Here is a 13223-nt window from a genome sequence, read left to right as displayed (position 1 = left end):
AGAATTCTTGGGACTTCAGCAAAGTATCTCTGTAAGATACTTTAAAAAACTATGGCATGTGGGACTTCTCAGAAAAAAAATCTAATTAATATGTATTCACAATAATAAATTACAAACCACACAAGGAATTGAACTACCATGAGGTAAAGCAGATATGATAAATAAGAGAATTTACACTCAAACAGTTAGAAATATTAAAACCATTTGGGACCACAAAAAGAATTTGTTTAAAATGATTAAAGTAATGGAAAAACTGGGCAATACATAAAAGAAAAGTACATATAAAAATAGAAACTACTTAGATAAAAAATTATAGTATTTAAAATGAAAAACACAATGGATGGGTTAAATAGCAGTTTAAACACATTTAAAGAGCATTAGTAAACTGGAAGGTAGAGCTGAGTAACCCACCCACAGTATAACACAGGATTTAGAGATGGAAAATATGAGATGTGAAAGAGGGAGAAGATTTACGTATATCTAATAGGAAGGGAGGACAGAGTAGAGGGCATATTTGAAAAATAGTAGGTGAGAAGTTTCCAACATTGTTAAGGACATAATTCTGTTAATTGAGGAAGTACATTGAGTATAGAGCAAGACTAATTTCATAAGTAGATATAGCATAATGAGATGATAGAGTAATAACAACAAAGACAACATCTTTTTTAAAAATCATAAAATGAAACAAAGCAAAGCAAATTAGAATGTAATTCTAATTACACTGATGTAATTAGAATGACTGTTTTTTCCAGCAATATTAGAGACCAAAAGATTAAAGATTAGCTTCAAAGTACTGAGGAAAAGTAACTAACAACTTACAATTTCATACCTAGGTGAATTATTATTTTAGAGAGAGAAGATAAGAAAAAACTTCCAGGCACAGAATAAGAGTTCATTACTTATAGATAATTACTGCAACAACTGCTAAATAATGTAATATGTTTCAGTAAGAAACACACTGGATATAAAAGAATGTTTGGAATACAAGAAGCTGTAGTGAGCAAATAAGTAATAGTAAATCTGCACAACCATTTATTGTCAAAACAATCATAACAATAAAGACAAATTTTTGGAAGGCCAAAAACAAGCTGGAACTAAAATAATATAAAATTGTGGTATATATAGTGTGGTAGCCACTAGCTATATGTGATTACTGAGTACCTGAAACCTAGCTAGTACATCTGATGAACCAAATTTTTTATTTTATTTTATTTTACTTTGATTAATTTTAACTTTAAACCAGTATAAAACTTTTTTATTAAACACAATTTTATTGTTTTCATAGGACTACACTTCATATTAATGACTATATTATGTAAGATACTATTTTTTATTATAGTAGGCATATTGGGTACATGCCTTGTTTCCAATATAAACACAAAGCACACAAATTGACCTAGTCAGTATCAATCACTTAAACCCATCATCTATCTAGTCAGTATCAATGAACTGATTCAGTTTGAATAAGCTGTTTTCTCTGCATGGATACAATCTTGTAACATGCTTGATTGTATTGTACAAATTACACGAGTTATAACATTTGAGTTTATAACTTTGGCCACCTATAAAATGTCTTGGATTCTTGAGCAAAAACTAAAGCCACTTTTGGATGGAGAGATGGTGAAATAAATTATTGTTTATTGTTATGGTAATTTTGGTAGAAAATTATGAAAAAAGACTGAAAATTATTTTTTTACAAAAAGTGAAAGATTTTCAATTAAGCCACCAATTTTCCACAGGACACAAGGCTTTTATAATAATAGCAAAAATAAACTGAATCAAAGCTTGAAAATTGCAAGTTTTTTTAGCTTTAGGTGAATTGTGCAATAGGAGATGTTATTCAATTACTACTTTATGTGAGTTTGATCTCAAAGAACTTCCAAATTTATAAAGAAAGGTCAATACATGGCCTAAAATATCAAACTTGTGGCATAGATATTCTTGAGAATTTTAATTTGTCAAAGAATTTTACGTAGAAATAAATTGCTCTAGCTATGTAAAATAAAATAAAAATCCATTGAAATTTCAAAATGAGACCATGTTTTCTGTACTGCTTCATAATCATGTATGATATATTATTGCAAATATTTGTGCTTGGTTTCCTGAAGCAGACTCTATAAAAAGTGTCATGCATACAGTTGCCAAAAGCGTTTGGTATACGTATGTGAATGTTATGAATTATCACTGTTTTTAAAAACTGCTGTAAGAAATGGAAATGAATTTAATGATAGTTTATTTTTTGCCAATTTTCACTTGTTAAAACATGGCAGAATTTACAAATATTTAACTCCAATTCAAGATTTTCTTAAAGCAGAAGGAGTGCTTTCTAAATATTTAAGAATCAAAGACAAAAATGGCAGTAATTTATACTTTTTCACTGATATCACACTATATATAAATGAGATAAATTTGAAGTGCCAAAGAAAGGAAAATCTATAAAAATTAGAGAGGTATGGGGATCATGTTGAAATAGAAACTTTTTATAATACAAACCAATAATAATGATTTTACACATTTTTCTAACATGTATCAATACATATGCCAGCATTACATAAATTGGCTGCAAAACTACAAGATAAATTGTAAGAATATTTTATTAATATTAATAAATTTATAATTGGCTTTTAATTTATACAGTACCCTTTTTGAATTACGTGCTAACAATAGCGTGTTAAAACAAGAGTTAGTGAGTTTATTTAACCTGAACAGATGTAGTTTGGGAACAGATAGGCTTTTACTTCAAATACAAATTATTCTAGAAAACATTGAACAACTTTTGTCAATGTGGATACAAATGTTACAAGTTATCTTTTGAAACAACTGGTGTGTCAAAGAGAAAGTGGCATGGAAAATCTAAAAATATCTTGATACAGATGAGAACAAAAACACAACACACTAAAACTTATAGAATGCAATAAAAAGTGGCCAAGGGGAAATTCATCAAAAACGTACATTAAAAAAGAAAAAAAAATCTAAAATCAATAACCTAACTTTACACCCTAAAAAACTAGGAAAAGGAAAACATACTAAACCCAAAGCTGGAAAAGAGAAGGAAATAATTTAAAATAAAGCAAAGATAACAAATTAGACACTACACAAACAGTAGAGAAAATTCTCAAAACCAAGAGTTGATTTTTTAAAAATATCAACAAAATTGACAAATCATTAGCTAGATTAAGGAAAAAAGATGGAAGATTCTAATAACTAAAATCAGAAATAAAAGAGGGGACACTGCAACCAGTTTCACAGAAATAAAAGGAATATAGAGAATACTATGAACAACTGTTTGCCAAAAAATTGGATAACCTAAATGAAATGAATAAATTTCTAGAAACACACACCTATCAAGACTGAATCATGAAGAAATGGAAAATCTGAACAGAACTATAACTAGTAAAGAGATTGAGTCAGTAATAAAAAAAAAAACCTTCCAAAAAAGAATAGTTCAGGACTAGATGGCATCACTGGAGATGTTTACCAAACATGTAAAGAATTAAAACCAATTATCCACAAACTCTTCCAAAAATTGAAGAGAGCATTTTCAAACTCATCCTATAAGGCTAGCATTATTTTGATACCAAAGCCAGACAGAGACTACAAGAAAAGAAAACCACAGACCAATATCCCTGATAAATAGTGATGTAAAAACCCTCAACAAAATACTATCAGACAGAATTTGACACATTAAAATGATTATACACCATGACCAAGTAGGATTTGATCATGGAATGAAAGAGTGATTCAACATAGAAAAATCAATCAAGTAATGCACCTAATTAACAGAATGAAGGGAAAAAAACCACAAGATCAAAAAAAAAAAAAAAAAATGGACAAAACACCCTTTCATCATAAAAACACTCAACAAACCAACAACAAAAGGAAACTAGCTCAGCATGATAAAGTCATTTCTGAAAAGCCCACAGTTAACATTATACTCAAGGTGAAGAATTTAAAGTGTTTCTTACAAGATCAGGGACAAGGCAAGGATGCCCGCTGTCACCACTACTATTCAATAGAGTACTGGAAATCCTAAACAGAGTATACAAACAAGAAACAGAGATAAAGCCATCCAAATTTGAAAAGAAGAAAAATTATCTATGTTTGCAGATGACATAATTATATATGCAAAGAACTCTATAAAGAATCTATAAAATTGTTAACAACTAATAAACAATTTTAGCAAAGTTTCAGGATACAATATCAACTCACAAAAATTAGTTGTAATTCCATACACTAACAGTTATCAATCCAGAAAGGAAAATATGAAAACAATCGTATTCAGTATAGCACCAGGAATAACCTAATCAAGGTGATGAAAGACCTTTATACTAAAAACTACAAAACACCGCTAAGAAACAAATCAAGGAAGATACAAATAAATCAAAAGACATCTCTAAAGTCTTTTCTAATGGATTGGAAGACTCAATGTCCTTAAAATGTCCATATTACCCAAAGCCATCTACAGATTTAATGCAATCTCTATCAAAATCCTAATGGCATTTTTTTTTTCAGAAAGGGGAAAAAGTGCTGAAATTCATACAGAATCTCAAGGGACCTCAAAACAATTTTGAAAAAAAAAGAACAAAGTTGGAGGCCTCACAATTCCTAATTTCAAAACATACCACAAAGCAACAGTAATTGAGACAATGCGGTACTGGCATAGAGACAGATGTATAGACCAATGAAACAGAACAGAGAGCTCAGAAATAAACTCTTGTATATGTTGCCAAATTTTTTTTTATGTAATAGAGAAAAAGCAATCTCTGCAACAAATGGTGTTGGGAAAACTGGATATCCACATGCAAAAAAAAAAAAAAAAAAGAAATGAAGTTGGATCCTTACCTTATGCTATATATAAAAATTAACTATTGACAAAAATTGAGCAATGGCCTAACTGTAAGAGATAAAACTGTATAGTTCTCAGAAGAAAACGCAGGGGAAGAGCTTAATGACATTGGATTTGGCAATGATTTCTTGATACAACACTAGAAGCACAGGCAACAAAGGTAAGAAGATAAATTGTGCTATATCAAAATTTAAAAATTCTGTGCATCAAAGGATATAATCAACAGAGTGAAAAGGCAACCTATGGAATGGGAGAAAGTATTTGCAAATCATAAATCTGATTGGGGGCTAACATCCAGGATATGTAAAGAAGTTTTACAACTCAATGATAGAAAACAACCCAATTTAAAAATGGGTAAAGAATTTGAATGAATATTTCTCCAAAAATGATATACAGATGGCCAAAAAGTGAAAAGATGAAATATGAATATGAAAAGATACTCAACATCACTAATAATTAGGGAAATGCAAATCAAAACCACAATAAAATATCACCTCATACCCATTAGAATGATAAAAACCAGAAAATAACAAGTGTTGGTAAGGATGTGGAGAAATTGGAGCCCTTGTACTCTGCTGATGAGATTGTAAAATGATGCAGTGGCTATAAAAAACAGGTCCTCACAAAATTTAAAATAGAACTTCCGTATAATCCAGTAATCCCACTTCTGGGTATGCATCCAAAAGAATTAAAAGCAGGTAAAGAAATATTTGTACACCCATGTTCATAGCAGCATTATTCACAATAGCTAATAGGTGGAAGCAACTCAATGATGTCCATCAACAGAAAAATGGACAAATGGTGATATATATGCAAATTGTGACAATGGAATATTATGTAGCCTTAAAAAGAACATTCTGGTACATGTTACAACATAGGTGAACCTTGAAGACATGCTAAATGAAATAACAGTCACAAAAAGACAAATACTGTAGTTTTCACTTATATAAGGTATCTAGAATAGTCAAATGCATAGAAATAGAAAGGAGAATGGTAGTTGCTAAGGGCTGAGGGGAGGGGAATAGGCAGTTGTTTAATGGGTATAGAGTTTCCGTTTTGCAAGATGAGAAAGTTTTTGAGATTGGTTGCACAACAACGTGAATATATTTAGCACTACTGAACTATACACTTAAAATAGTTAAGATGATGAATTTTGTTTTGTTTCAATTGTAAATTTTATAAAATCTAAATACAGATGAAGTATTTCTCATAAGTTTTTTTTTTTTGATACCGGGTCTGACTTTTGCCCAGGTTGGAGTGCAGTGACATGATCTTAGCTCACTGCAACCTCCATCCTTCAGGCTCTAGCCACCCACCCACCCATCTTAGCCTCTTGAATAGCTGGGATTACAGGTGTACACCATCATGCTTGGCTAATTTTTTAAAATTATTATTTGTAGAGACAGAGTTTCAGCATGTTGCCCAGGCTGGTCTTGAACTCCTGAGCTCAAGCGTGCCTCCTGCATCAGCCTTCCAAAGTGCTGGAATTACAGGCATGAGCCATAGCACCTGGCTCTGATAAAGTATTTATTGTCTGAAATGAGGTGTGCTATAACATCCACATGAGATTTCAAAAAGTATTAAAAAGTATGTATAATATCACATTAATTATTTTTATATTAGTTACATGTTGAAGTAATGATCTTTTGGATATATTGGTTAGTTAAAATACACTATTAAAAATAATTTCAACTGTTTATTTTTATTTTTATATATATGGCTATCAAAAAATATAAAAGTATATATGTGGCTTACAGCATATTTCTGTCAGACTATTGTTTTTCTTTCTTCTTTCTAAATTTTTGTGGGTACATAGTAGGTGTGTATATTTACGGGGTACGTGAGATGTTTTGATACCAGCATGCAGTGTGAAATAAGCACATCAGGGAGAATGAGGTGTCTATCCCCTCATTTGTCAGATAATTTCAAAGAACAATTGACTGGAAGATGAGAGAAAAGTGATAGAAATTAAAGTATTGTAAGAGTTTTGCAGTGTTTGAGATGGGGGAAGAGGTATTAATTAACTTTAAATTTCTCTTAGCTTTATATCCATCCTAAAAGTTGAATATATAATTTCAAAATTAAAAGTTGAATATATAATTTCAGAAAGACTATATAATGTCTTTATTCTACTTCTGTCCCGTCTGTGAGAACACAAGTAGAATAAGTAGAATAAAGACATTATGTATTCTTTTCATGACATTGTGTCCAGAGAGGACACTAGTAGAATAATGAAAACTCAATAAGCTCAATTCAAGATACAAAAAAGAAAGAAAAATAAAGCTCAAACAGCCCAATGGAAGAGAGAAAAGGAAAATATAAAAAACTGAGGAAAAGTCTGATAGAAAATACAAAATAGGAAAGCGTAATTCCAAATATATCATTAATTGTAACAAATACAGAACAGTTACATTTATCTGTTAGACGAAACAGATTCTCAGACTAGACTAAAAATAAATTTTTAAATGCAGCAATGTGCTGTTTACAAGAGACACACCTATAAAGTGTAAGGACAGAGAGAAGTTCAATATAATTTTCTAGACAAATATTAGTCAAACAAAAGCCAGTATAGCAATATCCTTATATTAGGGTTCTTGGCTGTGAGCAATAGAAGACTTTCTAGTTATTTAGGCAAAAGCATATTCATTAGAGGATATTAGCAGCTCATGGAATCTACAGTAGGCCAGAGAGTTAAGCTTGTACACCTAGGAGTCAGGAATAGCACTCAATTGTATTTGGAAGCCATGACAACCCTGTACAGTTCAAGCCATTGAAATTCTGGACCAGATAGGAGAAAGTCTTCCACTGTTCTACTGCATAATTTCTAGAAAAATAGATATTTGGCTCCACTATTGTTTTACATCCCTCACTTTCTAATTGAAGTCTAGTGGGCACATTTGATTATCAGAGCATGGGCCATAAAGGAGGCTGGGCAGGAGTGGAGGGAAGAACCCAGGATGCTACTTAGAAGGTGCTACTTGGGAGAACCCAGGATGCTACTGGGTTAGAGAGAGCTCAGAAGGTTGATAATTCCTCCAGGTAACGGAAGGCTGTTCAGAAGTGTCAGGAGATTCAGAAAACCTGATAATAATAAATAATCTATGAAAATGTAATCTAAAAACTCATGCTGAATAGCCATAAGACTTATATATTTATAATTTATTTTAGTAATAAATATAAAATATTTGCAAGACATTAATAAAGGAAATTATAAAGTTTTATTGAAGGATGTCAAGGAAAATTCAAATAGAAAGATAAATGAGAAGATAAATGAGAAGGGTGAATATTTTAAATTGTCCTTCAACTAACTTATAAATGTATTGAAATATCAATGAAATTATTATGGGCTTTTTAATTAAACTTAAGAATCTGATTCAAAAAGTAGACTTAGAGGTCAAGAATAGCTAAGAAAATTTTGAAGAGATATAGGAGGAGTATCTTGTCCTACCAGGTATCAAACCTGTTCTACAGATACGACAATTTGGTATTATTTCCAGGAATGCACAAAATAAAGACCCCACTTGGTGTATGATAGAATTGTCATTCAAATCTGAAGGGAAGGGATAGATTTATTTAATTAGTAGTTCTCAAACAATTGGTCATCCCCATAGAGAAAAACAATTCCTAACTCATGCTGTAAACTCCAGATGAACTAATGGTACAATATGAAGAGCTAAATTTTAAAAGTTTTACAAGAAAATTTAAGAGACATCTTCATTGTGTTAGGGTAGGGAAAGATTTCTTAAATAATATGCAGAAGCACAAACCATAAAGGAAAAGATTGATGAATTTTAATACATAAAAATAGAAAGTTTTATATGATAAAAGAAACTATAAACAAGGTGAAAACACAAACCATAGACTAGGAAAATATTCTCCCAAGTAGTACCTTATACCTTTACTAACAAAAGATCAATATCCAGAATATGTAAGGAATTAACCTATACAAATCAATATATAAAAAGATAAACAAGCCAATATAGAAATGAGCAAAACAGTAGATAGGAAATTCACAGAAGATACCCAAATGGCCAATACGTAAAAAGATGCACAATCCCACTAGTAATTAGGGAAATGCAAAATTAACCTATGAGATACTCGTCTGTACCATTTTTAGAGATTAGACTGTTTAAAATTTTAGAAGACCAATAATGAGGAAAGTTGTGTAGAATCTAGAACTTTCCCATACCATTGGTATGATTGTAAAATGTTTTGATCACTTCAAAGAACAGATTAACAATATCATTCTGGCCTTGATGAAGTCACAGGGACTGGATTTACCTCGGGCCTGAAATGACTGAAAACAAGAAACAAAATGTAGGAAACCATAAGGCACACAGACATTAGGCAGCACAAGACCAAGACCATGATCTCTGAGAGACAGAAAACAAAGAAGGCAAGTCCTACAATCACTCCAGCTGACTACCTTGAGAACTTACATATCCCACTCATGCACAGTCCAGGGCACTCCTGAATTGTGTCAAAGAGATGGAGTTGGGAGTCTACGGAGAGCAAGAGGGCTACAGTTGACAGGAAATAGCATAGGAGGGGAAAGCTACAAAGAGCAAGAGAGCTTGAGGGATGTGGAGAGGTTTCCCCTTGAGTCTTCAGCTGAAGGTGCTCAGTGCATTTACTTAAGGAAACTACTCAAGTTCTTCCATTGGAGAAAACAATGGAAATAATTAGTGGGTGCAATCTCTGGAACTCACACAAGACAGAGAATGGTTTGTGTCACCAGCCGAGTGGGAAAATCTCGTAATTCACAGGGCATCAGGGAGAGTAATCAGAAGTAATCAATGGTGGGAAAACATTAGCCCTGGACTAAAGACTGCTCTGGTTCCATCTAATAAAGCTTAAAAGTGAGTCTCAAAAGGATAAAATGTTTCCAAGTACCTTAATTGCATCCCAGGACAGAGCTCAAGAATATTTATGGGAAGTAAAAATATCTACTGAAGTCACGGTTGTGAACAGCCAGCAGCTCCACTGGTAGGCATCTAATTCTTGCATGCACACATGGAACTGTGCACTGATTTATTGCAGTAATTGTGAAAAATCAGAAGGAACTCAAGGGTCTATCAATAGAGGGATGCATAATTAAACTGAAGTGTATTCATACAATGAGATATTATACCTCGTTAACAATGAACTGAATCTATATAAGTCAACATACTCAAATCTCAGAACACACTGTTGAGTTAAAAAAAAAAAACAAGTTAAAAGGATATGTGTAGATGATACTATTTATGTATATTTATAAAATACTTTAAAACAATCACATAAATTGTTTATGGATACACACGTATGTTAGAAAATACACAAACATATGCATTACTTATAATAGCTAAAATGTGTAAGTGCCTGTTGAACGCTAATTTGAAATGTGGTAGTGTTGAGAGAGGGGCATTTAAGAGGCAATTGGGTCATGAGGGCTCTACCCTAATGAGTGGATTACCATGAATTAATGGGTTAATGTAATAATGGATTATCATGGGAGTGAGACTGGTAGCTTTATAAGAAGGGGGAGAGTAACCCAAGCTAGCATGCCCAGCCCCTCACCATGTGATACACTGCACTGCCTTGGTACTCTGCAGAGAGTCCCCATCAGCAAGAAGGTGCTCACCAGATGCACCTCCTCAATCTTGGATTTTCCAGCCTCCAGACTGTAAGAAATAAATTTTGTTTCTTATAAATTATCTAGTTTCAGGTATTATTTTATAAGCAACAGAAAATGAACTAAGATAGTGTCTCTATGTGCCAAGTGTTATTTAAGGGACTTAAATGCATTATCTCATGGAATCCTCCCAACTTTATTTTACAGATGCTGAAACTGAGGCACAGAGCCAGTAAGTAGAGGAGCTGGGATTCAAACATTTATTTCTGGCCCCAGAGTCCTGTTATCAGACTCTATTAAACTCATATATTAGAATGTTACCTACCCACTTTAGGACTAAATTAGGGGATTACTTCTGGATATAGGGTGAGGGCAGCCTAGGGATAGAGGTAGCTGTAATTTTTTTATTCCTTTCAGAAACAAAATCACAGAGCAAATCTGCCAATGGATTAATATTGGTTAAATCTGGGTGGTGAATTCTTAAGTATAACTTGATTTTCTATTCTTTTTATTATGTTTAAACTATTTTACATTGAAATTTCTGAATTTAAAAAATCTTTACAGAGGAGGTGTGAAATTATGTATCTTGGCCACAGAAGCCTCCTGGGGGAAACAAAAAACAGCAGACCTGACTCCTGTCTCCTTCTAAATTAAAGATTTCTCTGGTGGATTGCGGGTGTTCATATTAAGGGCAACTTGAAGGACACTAGTAAGACCCTTCTCTTTATGTCTCCAACCTCATTCCTGGAGAATATGTCAGAAATGCGGGAAGAATGGGGTGGAAGAGTCAGAACCAATGCCCCAAACTTGGTGTACCTATCAAGAGAGATGCAAGAGGACCATTTTCGTGGCCACAGCTGTGGCCATCACCTTGGAGAGAAAGGTCCTTTCTTCCTTCTCCCAATACCCCTGGAAGAACTGCTTCTGGACCAGCCATGGTAGTTCCCCACCACTCCTCACAGCCATGGACACTGCCATTTTCTACAAGGGCACTGTGAGGCCAGGGCAGCAGCTGGGAAGGCTTGCTGGTGACGAGGCTGCATTCTCTGGGGCACTCTCTGCATGGATGGCCTTTAGGCTAAGTCCATAGGGTTTAAGGCTTATTATAGGAAGTAGGGACCCCAGCGAAGCGAGAAGGACATTTTCACATTAGCTAAGCTGAGCCCTTTAAATCATTTTTTTTTTAGGTGACCTGATTTTGCAGCTCCAGCTGCAAAGGTGGGATGTCTTGCTTCTATGTATGGTCAGGGGAGTCTGTGAGGTAGCGATGCATGCTAAGGGTCAAATATTGCCCCTGGAAGTTAGACTGAGATCTGAACAGAGTAATTCTGCCCCAGACAACGTCTGCGGATGAAGACCTGTCTGACAGTTCACTTGATAACTATTTATTGAGCCTTTACTATGTGTACTTTTGTATTGATTCTCTAAATTTCTCAGTTCCTAGGGGGCAAGAATGGTTGGGGAAGGGTGAAAGCCAGAAGAGGGAAGTAGGTGATGCCTTACAAACAGCTATGCTTGATATGCTAAAGGGCTTAAGCCTGGTGGTTATGGAGAATTGGCCTCACTATTTTCACCTGATATATGGTGACTGCTGCCGGAGAGGTCACAGGTGGAGGCAAAGGTCTAACAGATTAAGGGGAAGAGAACTAGGAGCAGCAGCCTCTTTGCCACTTTTTAGACCATGCCATGATGGCACTGTGGCTGCCATTTTGTGGCATTTAGTCAGGAAATGTCCATGGAGAAATTTCCCACAGTGGGGAGGCTGTTGGACAGATGACTTTCAAGGTGGCAGTCAGCATTATAGAGCACCTACCAATTGCAGGCCCCATGCTCATATATGAGCAACACTTGGATCCTTTCAGGCAAAAATCTCACTATCTAGTGGAGCTGCCACAATCTAGCTAGCCAGCTCAGTGCCTTCTAGTTCTAAGATTCTGTGATAGGGGTGGCTCTAGCTGAGTCTCAAGAAGTTACAAACTATTACCAGTTGAGAGAGAGAAAGCAGGAAAATCATGCTCTGATTTGTCTATCCTGCAAGAAAGCACTCTTGGGTGAGTGTGGAAACCTATGTATAAATATTGACTCAAGGTGGGGAAGAGGGTGTTGAGGCAGTCTTGCAGGAGCTTGTTCCTTGGGATTCCTGCCTGTGTCTGCCAAGATTTGGAGCCTAAAAATGGTTTACCTATGTGAATTTCTCTATAAGCATTTTTTCTTTGACTGAAGAAGGGGAGCAGGCCATAAATAAGGCCTGGGTTTCAACAGTTAAGGACATGGGAGAAGGAGGGATAATACTTGGCTTCCCATCTGGCCATTTTGTAATGGGCACTCCTAGTGGTGACTATGGGAGGCATTCTCCTCAGAAATGTTCTGGAAGTTGAGGCACAGGGTGTGCCACTTTGGCATCTTAGAGGTTTTGTGTTCCAGGTGGCACAGCATTTTTCTGGAAGAGTAAAGATGGTAGCTAGGGCAGAAAACCGGTGGGAGAAGGTGGGAGCACTGAGCAGGAAGAGGCTGATCTTGAACACAAGGAGGCCCCTCCACCCTACCCCGCCAGGCACCCACAAACACCCTGTGTGGGGCAGGAGGTCTTCAGAGGGGGCTGCGGTCCTGGGGTTAAGCTGAAGGCTGCTGTGGAGTGTGCACGCTTCTCCTGTTTCCCCATGTGTCTCCACAGGGTGGATGGCCCAGGTCTGCATGAAGAACAATTCTGTGGCAAAAGAATAACAGGTGTCCAGAGAGAATCTAGGTTTTTCCTCTTTGCCAAAC

Source organism: Theropithecus gelada, chromosome 7a (genome assembly GCF_003255815.1).
Source record: "Theropithecus gelada isolate Dixy chromosome 7a, Tgel_1.0, whole genome shotgun sequence".
Lineage (NCBI taxonomy): Eukaryota > Metazoa > Chordata > Mammalia > Primates > Cercopithecidae > Theropithecus > Theropithecus gelada.
This window is presented reverse-complemented; position numbering follows the sequence as displayed.